We start from the raw sequence: 13,047 nt of genomic DNA on the forward strand, positions 1-13,047 counted from the left end.
TCTCACTTTCTGCTGTTTTATTTTCCAGAACATAGGTAATCTCTGAGTGGATCACAATTCAAAGCAGTCACTTCACTTTCCTCAAAAATGAAGAATGTTCTCAAACTCTCTTTGAAACCAAAGCATTTCAAGTCACTGGTCTTGTTTGTTAGCTGCTTTGTTAAGATTTTCAGGGGACAGGTTAGAGGTCAGCGATCCTTTGCTTTCAGGCTTCATATTACAGTGGAAACAAAGCTACTCCACGTGTCAGTGCTACCCACTTGGAAATTAATAGAGCAGTGATTTTGGTAAAATATTTTTCTGAAGAGAGTTACTCAGCTGCTGCTTTTAGGGTGGAGTGAGGCTGTAATGTGCATCAGCCTTACTTACTAGATGTGTACGTGTAGATATGTGCGTATCTATGTCATGCAGTAGTAAAGACTCTGCCCCTTGAAATTTGTCACCTACTCTAAGTGTGCATTCATACATTTAGTAATATTTTCAATGGCTCCTGCTAAATCCTGTTTTTACTAACAAACAAATTAAAATACAGTATCATAAAACTTAAAAACTACCAGCACAAACAGAAAACTCAAGCAGAGGCATCTGACTAAAAGCAATGGTGGGAGACATGAACACATACACATGGTGCCTTTGTCCATCCCCTAAACGACTGTGTTCAGTACCTATTGTCTTCAAACTAGTGGCTTCCTGTCAGCTTTTTTGCGAACAGATCTTTTACTGTGGCAAATCCCAGCAACGAAGTGGAGCCACACAATGTGGATCACCTCTTGCTCCCACACTTTGTGTTGCCAGCTCTTGGGTGGCTGGAAATTGCTTCTGTCATGGAAGAACACAGGCAGCAGCACTCCGAAGTCTGTGATAAAAAGAGACAGCCGGTGTCCTCCTCAGTGTTTTGTTTTGATACTCTTCAGCTCTCCATTACACATGGTAATGAGAGGCTGAATACACTGGATAATGACACACCAAGATAGTTTTTCTTTTTCTGCCCACTCAGTGTTTCTGCTCCACAGTTCCCGGGATGCTCATTTCTAGGATGCTGGGTTAGCTCATAGGCAGCGATGCAGAAATGTACCAGCCCACTGGCAGCATCCTTGATCCTGAGCCCACAGTGGAGCTGGCCAGGCTGGGAGAGCTCAGGTGGGTGCAGCATGGACAGGACTCCACCATTGCTGGGCTTCTGGAAGCAACAGAGCTGTGTTCACGTGCCACTGCATTTGAGCTAAGTCCTACCAGGTCTGAGTTGGGTCTTTTCCCTTGATACAATTTACCCACAGATTAGATAATCTGTCCATGGAAAATGAGAAATGGGTCTATCAGCTATTCCTCTTGTAAAACTACCATCCTGCAGCAGCAGCAACAAAGCATGACCTCAGTGTAGGCGCTGTTGCTTTGACACCTTGCTGGCCATGTTCAGCATGTCTACGGCTACACTCCTCAATGAGCTGGCGCAGATACCAGAAGCAGAACCTTTTTTGCCTGTGCCAGTTATCCCGACTGTCTGCTGCTTTTGACATCTCAGGTCCATCACTCAGTGCTAGTCCAGCTAATTCTATACAGTCCTGTCATATGCTCTGCAGGCACAGCCTGAGCCTTTGCCATCTGACCACATCTTGGTGTCCCAGAAGGTTGCTCCCAGAATGGATCATTATATCTTAGTAACATGGTTGGAACTTCTTGATAAACTTTTGATATTGTAGAGTTTATTGATATGCTGAACTGTTATACAGTTTCCATGAGTACTGCAGTAGATAGATACTCACAAATAACAGTTAACCAATTTCACTTAAACCCGTGTAATCACTTTCCCTTAAACCAAACACATTTATGGGATTGTTAGAACAGAAGTAGCCAGCAAATACATGTCTTTCCAATGTGTCTTTTGAACTTGATCTCCTGTATTTATACTAGATACTTTTTCACCAATAATTATCTTAGATAAAACAGTGTGTTTGCTCATATATGTTATCTATACACTTCTGAATACCTAGGTAGAATTGCAGATTACAGTTTGAATTCCAGCATCCTGGAATATGATACCAGCCCTTCCTGCGATACTCTTGTACGTGCTGTGATATTGATTGTCTCAGTAAAATTTTCTTCTTAAAGTTACCCAAGAGACCTGTGTTCAGATGCTTAACAAAATTAGTCATTTTGTGTAACTCATTTGGCCAGATCACACTTAATGAATGCTGGTTTAGAAGCATTTTATTAAATTCCCGCGCCCAGGTTCCTCAGAAAGAAGTCCATGCTAACCCTCATGTCATACTTCTACCTCTCTGTGCCCAGGCTTTCTCTGTCACTAATCCTCCAACTTCAGGGAAACTGTTGAGGGAATACAAAGCTATTCACATGAGTAAAGGCATCACAGCCTGTCTCTTCAAAATCTATTTTTCCTTTTTAAATCTGACTTGCACCTAATTAGTCTGGTACTTATAATCTTTAGAGCTGCGTAGTTTACCCACGGCTGCTAGTTGTAGTCCTTTTACTACAATACTGGACTGCACAGGGAGACTGAAAAAAATCCAGCCAAAACATCAGCTAAGTAAAACTTCGCTTCCCAAAAGAGAAAAGCTTGACAAATATGACAGGCTAGTGCAAAAGGAGCATAGAAATCCCTACCAAAAATATGTGGGAGGGAGCATATATTTAAAATAGGGCTGCCTAATTCGGCTGCTGGATCAATGTAAGGAGCTCTGTAAGTCTCTGTGTGCGGGAGGCAGAGGGAGAGACAGAGGGAGGGAGAGACAGAGAGGGAGAGAGGAGCAGAGGGAGGGAGGGAGGGAGGGAGGAAGGGAGGGAAAGCAATGTGCCTTTCACAGAGCTGGGAGCTTGATGGGAATGTTTGATTAGCTCCTCTCTGAAAGAGAAAAGGTGTCCAGGCCTCCCTCTGCTGCCTGCCTCTCATTCTGTAGAATAATGTTGACTGGAGTTTGGGGTACAGAAAAGCTTGGAAAAAATAGCACTTTCATACTGTGTGGAGAAAAGGAATAAAAAGTTGCACACCTCAAGCAAGGTAATTCTGATATAATTTCTCTTCTATATTTATTTATGAGGGAAAGGGGGGAGTTGCTTTTTTGTGTGTTGATAATAGTTAAATATTTTCACTGCTAAGAAACTGTGGGGACGTAATTTTTTGTTTAGCATTCCAGCTGTGTGCATAGGATCAAAGACCTAAGATGAAGACATAGATGTAGAATGAAACCGTACTTTAAATTATATATACTTCATTAACCGTTTATGAAAGTATTAAACCCCTACTGTTAAAGTGGACACATATACTCACTGCCTGAACAGCAATGGGCTCAACTATTTGACAAAGAATGGTGTATATTAGTCACACACCAACGTATATATATGCCTACTGTTCAAATAGTGTGTAACAGGTAATGATGTAACTTGTTCCCTACGTTTAAAACAGTTTCGCTTTCAAGACTTTGTCTTTGTCACTTTGATCAATAGGAAGGTGTGTGTTGTGTCATTAACTAGCACTACCTGACACCAGGGAACACTAATCTCCAAAATACAGAATGGAAAATGGTATTATTCCATTGATATGTATTTCTATGGTGTGAACTCCCTTGCTAGATGGATAGATACAGATATATGAACAGTACAGTAGCCTAGACGCTATATATCCTTTTGTGCTGAGTGCTTGTTTTGCTGGTGAGGCTCCAAAAATGAATAGCATTGTCAAGCCTGCCACAGCCGTTCAGCTCTCTGCAGAGAGATTAGAGTCTTGATAATTCTCTTCAAAATGCGATTTCTCTCAGACTAGTACAAACATGAACCAAGTGCCCCAAGCAAACTTTCAACCCTAGTTAATATTTTGTTCCTAGAGTTTATGGAAACTACGCCACATCCAGAGCAAAAAAGGAATTACAGATTACAGGGGCAGATCCTCCTTGGAGCACACTTCTTTTCCTCTAATCTCTCCAAAATTTAAACAAAACACCAAAACCAACCAAGTACACACAGAGAAAAAGTATTTTAGATAGCTTTTAACATACATTTGACTGAGAACAGCAATGGAATCAGCTATGTTTATAGCTTATGTTATACATCCTAAAGTTAAAAACAGTTTGCACTTGACTATGCTCAAAGAATATCTAAGCTTTTTCTGTATCTGTAGTACCATGTTCTTTAGACTTTATTCAGTTCATCGCTTGAATGATAGTTGTGGTTGTAAGACTGGTGTCTTTCAGAGATGCAAAGTGAGCTCAAGCAAAAATAACTGCATTACACACACACATTACTTTTGGAATATTAAATTAGTAGCTTGTTTTAAACAGGCTTATTTTGCTTGCATATTTTATCTAATCCTTCGAGTTGCTGGGGTTGTTCTCACTGGGATGACAAAAAAGATTTCTTGTCTTTCTGTTATTCAAGACATAAGAAATGTATTTTTTTTAAAAAAACAGCCTTGACTGTCTGGCCAATATAATTGAATATTGCTTTGTGTTTCCACCTGTAGTATGAATGTTACATTCTTAACTTGCTCACTACTTTATGTATGACACTTCTTTTCACTGGTACTATTCTTACACATGACCGGGGGTTCAACCACCACCACTGGCTGGTTGAATCAAGTAGTTGTAGTAGCTAAACCAGGTTTCCTCACACTTGGGATGCAAGAAAGCTACCCCATGTAGATTCTCTGTTGTCTAATAAGAATGAGATCCTACCAAAATCTTTCGTTTAGTGAAGACATTTAGAAGGTGTTCCCCACTTTGGCCAACTACTTACTTTCTCAGACGTAGTAGGAAATTAATTTTAACACTTCCTTTTTTCAAACTTGACTAATTGGAATATTTCTAAAAGGGAACTGCCTGAGACACAGAGTGAACACAGAAGTTGAGAAAACAGGCTAATTACTTCATGTGAAACAACAACATTTATTATTACTGGCCATTGCTTTTTAGAAAATATTGTTAAAAATAAACCTGGAGTTTACATAACAGTGGCATCAAAGACTTGATTGTACCTGGTCTGCCTGGAGAACTTTTAACTTTTTCCTTTTCGCCCCTGAGCCACAAATAAAACTCTGAAAAGAAAATACTGCCCAGCAACTTAACACACTAACTCAAGGTTCAGGATATGCATGTTCAAGTCCTCGTTTTACCAAAAGTCTCCTAAATGATGATAGGTAAGTCCTTTAGGGCACCTGGTTAAAATGAGCAATAAAAGTGATAGCTCGTTTAGTTAGCTAAACTGATAGCTGGTTTACTATCACCAGCTGTGTCTGTATTCTTTCTCCAGTGTCTTAAGGCTAAACACATAGGAAAAAATGCTGTGGCACTCATAGACATGAACTCCCTGAACAGAGGGACTGGAATGGGCGGGTGCTGGAGCAGTGAGGTGCATGTTGGCCCATTGCAATGGGGTGGGAAGGCACCATATTTTCTGCATGGGTGATAAAAAGCAATAGTCCAGGATTTCCTGAGAGCCCTGGGGAACATTGTGGTCCCCTGACGCTCTGAGTCCACCAGGACTCGTGCAGCATGCTGCAGCATCAGCTGAGGTTAGACCTCACATTCAGGGCTTGGAAACTGGACACGGAACAGATAACATGTCCTTCTTTCTGAAAGCCCAGCCATCATACAGGTCTCACTAGTCTGTGTTGGAAAACAAAACAGGAATAAATCCAAAACCAAAGTGTTGTTTGTTTGGGTTTTTTTTTTTTAAGAAAAAAAAATAATAGTTATAGTATGTGTTGTACATAAAGCCAGGGGGGATGCAGCTACAGCAGTCACAGGTCTGCCCTCCTCACTTTTCTCCTGTGGAGTAGTTTTTAAGGCCAGAGTCAGAGAGAGAGAGAGGTGCTTAACATCTACTTAGAGTACTTCCATTTCTCTTTTGAACTTCCCGGGGCACAAGGAGTCCCCTTTTCCCAGTGCTGGCCTGAGGTGCCTGTGCTAGGGCTCAGCTGGGACCTGGGACAATGCAGCCCCTGTTCCGTCCTGGCTGTCACACAGAGACTATAATTATCTCTCTTCTAATGACCAACCAGGCAAGATAACAGTTTTTATGCTATGTTTAGAAAACAGTGTCTTACTACAAAGTCGAAAGTTCATTCGCCTGTAAAAGAGCCTCTCTAACAGCCCTGAAGCAGCTGCCATTCTTTTGCATCCTGATTCTTCTATTTGCTGCACATTTCACACTTGGAAAACTTGAGTGAATGCTGCTGCGCAGGCAGCGCAGCCTCCCCCTGCCACAGAAGAGGCTCCAAGAGGTGCAGAAGTGCCCAGGAAATCTGTAGCCGTTTAGATTGTATCTCTGTTAGTAAATTAAACTCTGACTTTCTGGCTCACGACAGCCTGGATCACCTCTGTGAACTCTTTTAGCCCCTGACCGAAGGGGCTGCAGGCACTGCTATGAGTGCTATGGAGAAGAGCAGTTAAGACTGCCTTTTACTGACTCCTGATAATGCCCTGTGGAAAGCAAGCTGCTACAAAAAGTGGGATGTGAAGGGACTTGCTGCAGATAAAACAGGAGCATGTATTACTGACTAGCTTTTCTTCCAGTGCTGTGGCCCACAGACAAGTTGGGGATCTACTGAAATTATGTAGGCTCCTAAGGCATCTATGGGGTAGCTACACTGGCCAGCTGAGATTGCAGCCTGTGTGGACATATCTGACCCTTGCAAACACTGGGAGGTATCAGAAGTGATCAGAAGTGACAGCATGGCACTCATGGGTTAGCTACCCGAGTATTTGCTCTCGGCTCTGCAAACATTTTGCACCAAACTCCGTGCTGGGGCAGCTGTACATTTAGTGCTGTCTGAAGGCTGCTCCCACATCCTCTGCCGGTGCCCTGCCAGCAGAGGAGCAGAGCTCGCTCTCTTTGCAGCCAGCTTGCCCTTACCTCTCTTCTCTGAGCTGGCATCTCTGCTCTCCTCTGCAGCAGGACGTTGCCTTGGGCTGCCTTTCCTATTCAGGCTAATTTTTCAACAAATGATCCCTGGAATAAAAGGAGAAAGTGTGGATCAGAAAGAAAATTTCCCAATGATTTGGAACCAGCAATATTTCGCATGAAAACATATTTTAATTAAAATGAAAACGTACTTTAATTAAAAAAACTAACACCATTGCAGCTTTTGCTTTCTCTTTTGAAGCAGAGCACCCAAATCTATAGCTCATACCCAAAATGGGAAACACACATTCAGAAGAGTATTTTTAACCACCTCAGCTTCATTCAAATCATCTAGGTTGAAGCAGTTCTTAACCTGACATGTCTTACTGTAATGACTGAACTGGCTTTCTAGCACCCATTAAGTCCATCCTACCTTTGCTTTACCTCGAGAGCTTCCGAGTGCATTAAGAGGTCAGTGGCACATTAAGAAAACGATCTGTGTCAGTTATCCTTAATGTGTCTCATTCTATAGGACATGCCATAGACACAGATTTAAAAAATACTTCAAAATCAACTTGCATTTGCAAACTGGTTTTCAGCCTGTCACCTTATAAAATAGCTTTATAAATGTAACAACATGTAACACAGCAGCCAACAGTCTCTCAGCTGGCAGCTGGTTTCATATGAAAAAAAAAACGCATAATTGCCAAGTGTCAGTTTTACTTGTGCCAGAATTTCTGGGAAAATTCTGAATGATTTTGTATAGCTTCATGCAGTCCTTTAATGTCCCCATCAGGATGAGCTGGGGATTTCCAGCACCTCCAGGCTTGTACATAAAACTGTGGAAATTTTTACCTCTCCAAAATCTGTTGTTTACAGGGAAGTTGGGATGCTGCCGCCTCTGTGCCTCTCAATCTCCCTACCAGGTTCCTTTAGGGATTCAGAAGGCTCCATTCCCTTAATTTTCCCCGAAATATGAAGTTTACCAGTTAAGTCTGTAGAACAAGGGTAGGACATAGAGCAAAGCTGGCAGCAGCGCTGTGTACCCTGGCCCTGGTCACCTTCAGTGAGTCAGAGTTACGAAAGGATATCGGCTGTGAGACTCCGGGGACTATTCACAGCTGCCAGCCACTGGGAGCCCATCCTGCTCACCTTGGTGTTGCGTCTGCAGCACTCCAGGATTTTGTTCTCCCTGGACTGGTGGAAGAAGTTTTTGGACTTGATGATGTTTGGAAATGAGGCTAAATGGGAAAGAGAGGAGTGTCCAGATGAGTGAGGGGAAAGGTTAGAGAAGTTTAGAGTAGTTTCAGTGGAACAACTTGGTACAAACAGGTTTGCTTGCAAGGTCAAATACAGGCACCACACAAGTCAGACAAATCTTCTTCCACTCTGCTTTGGGGACTATCTACTAAACTGCATTTCAAAATACGTTTGGGACATAAAGTCTTAGGTTTCCATGGTCTACATCTTCTATTCTTAGTGGTGAAATCTGTGTGTAGAAAGAAATACGTAAGATAGGCAATAATTAGATTTGAAGTAGAAGCTCATATGGTAATCTCCTAAAGCCAAAGTTCAGAACAAACTTCCTGAGCATAGAAGTGGATTATGCAAAATTGAGGTCTGCAGGCTTAGTTTTGCTTTAAAAACAAAACACCATAAATTACAGGTTCCTACTCTCAGTCCATGCGATAAGTACAGTTTTCCCTTTTGATCTTGGGCTCTCAGAAACAGAATCCTGTGATTCATCTCTATGCCAAAACAGCAGGTTTTAAAAGCTTCTAATATGCAAAATTAGTAAATTTTTCTCAGCCTGGTCCTGAGAAACATTTCTCAACAATTTCTGGCTGCACTTACACTCTCACAGTATCCAGGACTGAGTTTTGGCAGCCACTTTCTCTGCCACCATGTTTTCTAGCTCTTCAAGTCGACTCAGATATCAAGGGATGCAGTTTTGGAAGCATAGCCTTCTCTCATGTTGTCTGCATGACCCATATGCTAGCGAGCTCATTCCTGCCAGTTGCCAAGGGCTGCCAACACACATGCCATAAGGCTGCAAAGCTTGGCCCACACTATGTCAAGTCTCACCAGCACCTCCACCAACCACATGTCTTCAGAAACCCAGCACTACCCATAACAGCCTTATTTATAATGCTGGCACCCATACAAGCCCATAGCTCACTTTCATCCCCAAAGCAGCATGGAGTCCCAAGATGTCTTCTTTAGTCATTAAAAAACAGAAACAATATTCACAGGTCCACAGTTTTCAAGTGGCTCCCCACAACAGCCATGTCTGATGAGAGACCTCAGCTTGAATGTGCCAGTTGGGTTACAGGTGGGCTGCAGACTGCCAAAGCAGCAAGGACTACTAGCTGGGGAGGTCAGCCTGCCGCAGCAACAAGGCGTAAGGCTCCATCCTCACTGCAGCCTTTCACCATGAGACCTTGAGGAGAAAGACTCACCTCTGACCCAGGAGGAGGAGACAGGTCAGACTTCCAAATCCAAAAGACCTCTCTGGAGACAACATCAGAGAAGCATCCAGCTCATCCACATAAGTATTGGTAGACTCTGCCTAAAGACTAGACTAGACTAAAGACTAGCCTTTGACATTCTCTGTGAGGAGTATAAGAAAGCACAGATCTAGTGAGTGGCCTTAAGATGAGTGGAGAGTGAGTGGCCTCATGGCTCAGATCAGCAGGATATGAATGCCACCTCCACTAGGAGAACCAGATGTGCCTTTTGCACCTGGCTACCACAACAGCTCATGCATATCCTATGAGCATCCAGGTGGGACCTCTATATCCCATGTCTAAGGAAGGGGGGAGCCTGAGTTTTACTTGCAGGGCATGGGGTAGGGTGGCCACGCACAACGTCCTAGGATGTCAGGCATCCTGTCCCTCAGAAGCTGACCCTGCAAGGAGTCAAGGGATTTGGAGGTGCCAGAAAAGCAGCACTAGAAGATGACTGAGAGCCATAAGGGGATTTGGGGTTGTTTTCTGATTTGCCTTTTGTAGCAACCTCCTTTGTAGCACGGGTTGGTCTTTTCTAAACTAAAGGTATCAGATACATATCTGAGAGAGCTGGAGGGAAAGGTTCCCAAGCAGGAATAATACATTTAGTCAGAAAGAAATAATATTTTTTGAAACGTACAAAATGTATAAGGGGAAAATGTTAAGCATTGGAAGGAGCGTGAGACTGTCATTTTTACAGAGAAGTATAACACAAAGTTGAAACTACTTTCTTAAATTTGTTTCAGTGCTTTCTACCACAGAAGCAGATTTCAGCTTAGCTTTTCAAAATGCTTTACAGCTTCCCCAGTGCTTCCTGATTTGGTGAAGATATTCTGTGTAAGATGCTTCCTTGATCAAGTTGTCATTACTAGGTGTCAATGTCTTACAGCCTTATTTCAAACCAGTGCCACATGCCAGGGTAGTTTCAGATTTTTCTTTAAATTACATACATTTTCTGAATCCTTATCCAACCAGTCCATGGCTTTGGCATGAGGCATCAGTAGTCATACTGACCGCAGGAGATACTGAATTGATAAAGGTTTTTTGTGAGCTGTTATGTAAATTTACTAGCATGTTTAAGGATCAGTTTTGCTTTTGACCTAGACATATAACTCACTTTTGTAGTAAAGGGATACATGTAGCTTCAATAAGCAGAGCATAAATGTATTTAATTTTCTGCTTCTAAATTTCTACAAAAAAAAAAAAGATGTCAAGTTTTGTTTGAACATGCTACAGAAATTCCAAAAACCATCCCCAAGGTGATGTGCAGTTTCTACAGTGCCTTTAACACAAATTCTTCACTTTTAGAGCAAATATGTACCTTCAGGGGAATTCTGACACACTGCAATAATTCTTAGTTTGCAGGCAGTACAATAGCATGGTTAGTCAGCACTCTTTTCATTGTGCATTCAACCTGAGAAACCTTGTATCACACTTTAAAAAAGTCACTTTGACTTGTTAAAACCATTTTTTGGAAATAGAAAAAGGTGCATTTTCTAAAAAGTGAAAGAAATGTGGCCACAAATCTCATGCCACAAAGCTAACACATCCCTCAGGCACTGGGGAATTGCGGGTAGTCCCCTTTGCTCTCAGCTTCTTGGGGAAATGGCAGCGCCAGGGATTGCTGGTACCTGGCTGGGGTTTGACTGATGTTAAGCAGAAGTAGTTAAATTAGAAAAGGAAAAGAAGTTCTCTTCCACAGTGAGCAAGCTCCAGTGCACAGAGGGAGCATGGGCTCAAGCCTGGAAGTGAGGAGGGGGCAGATACATAAGCAGACAAGAGCCATGGTGGGGAGGAGGATGGAGGGAGGGAGTTGTCTGGACAGGGATTCACAGGTCTGACCTAACAGTTATTCCCAATGAACCATAAAAGCTGCACAACAAAAATGAAAAAAATTAATGCATAGTATGTTAACAGAAACCTGGAAAGTACAGTGTAGAAATTGTCATCTGGATAATCCAAATTATATTTTCTCTGTGAGTGGGTGACATACTCTAAATGTATCTCTTCCTTTGCTGGAAGGGGCAGGTCAGACTGGCTAATTGACGGTTATCTTGCTGAGAGAGATGAAAAAGTATAATCATTGCAGTTTTATTTAGGCTCTGAGAAAGGTCTGGCAATTTAAACCACAATGTAGTTTTAAATAAATTACCTTCTTCTGAAAGAGCTCTGTGGAAAGCAGAGAAATCATTTGTCACTGTTACTTCAACCTTATGGTGGTTTAATTTCAGGGCATTGCATGAAGACAAAATGAGTAGTGCAGGGCTGCTTGGGTGTTTTTATTTGGCTCCAAATTGCGGGTATAGCATCTCTTCATTATACCTACCTGAATGGAGCTATTTTGGACTAAATTCTTCTTGCAAATCTGCATATAAATGTTTCTTAAGGCAGTTCTGAAAAAAAAGGACTCCTGTGCCCAAAGTGCAACTTAGATAGAATTTAGACCTCTGAATTCACCCATACCTCACTTCAATGACTTGAGAGTGACTTAACAGCACCCCACGAAGGGTACTGGCTACCGGCAGTCCCCCTTGCACTCTTCTGAGTCAGGGATCTCATGGAGCAGAGCAGGCACCATTTAAAACATGATGTGGCGGCCACAACAATCAAAGCTTCTGTAGTAAGAAGCAAGTGGTGAGAAACATTAATCAAGGATAACTGTGTCAGGGCTGTCCACAGCCTCAGAGTTTGAACCCATGCTCTCTCCGTTACCAAAGAGGTCCCACGTCATCAGACTCCAGGGCACAGATGAATGGGATACCCACCATTCTCTGTGATGCAGCAGGACCCCTGTGCAACCAGGAATGCCAAACGTGGGGCTGGAAAGAAAGCAAGGGAGAAGGGGTCTGACTTGCTGCTTACCTGGGAGGGGAGCAGAGCCAGAGTCCCTCACTTTGCTCCTGGAAGGAGCATGCATTTCACAGTAGCTCACTACTGCATAAAAAGTAGAGTGAGTCCAGAGAGAGGGAAGATCATAGAACCCTACGTCCTCATCCCTATCTGAATGTCCAAACCACAGGGCTGCAGCAAGATTCCGTGGGCATCTTCACAGCTCCTTATATCCCAGATGCACAATGGTCTAGTTTCAGTAGACAGAGGAGAAAGTGCTGAGGCGTCCTCTATACCCTTGGGGATGACACCCTCATTCTCAAAAAATCATAGAATCATAGAACGGTTGGAGTTGGAAGGTACCTTAAAGATCATCAAGTTCCAACCCCCCCTGCCATGGGCAGGGACACCTCCCACTACACCAGGTTGCTCAAAGCCCCATCCAACCTGGCCTTGAACACCTCCAGGGATGAGGCATCCACAACTTCTCTGGGCAGCCTATTCCAGTGTCTCACCACCCTCAAAGTAAAAATAAAAAGTCTTCAATTGCTTTGTAGGGGGCCTGCAAGAGGTGAGGCCTCTGCTTTTTCCAGGGTCATTTTGAACTCCTGAGGCTTCTCCAAGCAGAGACTCTAACCTCTGACCACCTCTGAGCTAACAGGGCTGTGCAGGGGTACCCAGGGTCCTTCAGGTCACACAGGGAAATTTTCCATGTTGTGTTTGTTAGTGGAAATAGGCCTACACCCATTTTAGGCAGCTCACAGACCACCCAGTTGACTGAACAGCCCAACCTGCCTGTCGTCACCGCACAACAACACCAGCGAGCCAAGCCAGCCAGCTGAACTTCTCTGAGAAACAG

The sequence above is a fragment of the Numenius arquata genome, chromosome 2 (assembly GCF_964106895.1).
Source record: "Numenius arquata chromosome 2, bNumArq3.hap1.1, whole genome shotgun sequence".
Classification (NCBI taxonomy): Eukaryota; Metazoa; Chordata; class Aves; order Charadriiformes; family Scolopacidae; genus Numenius; species Numenius arquata.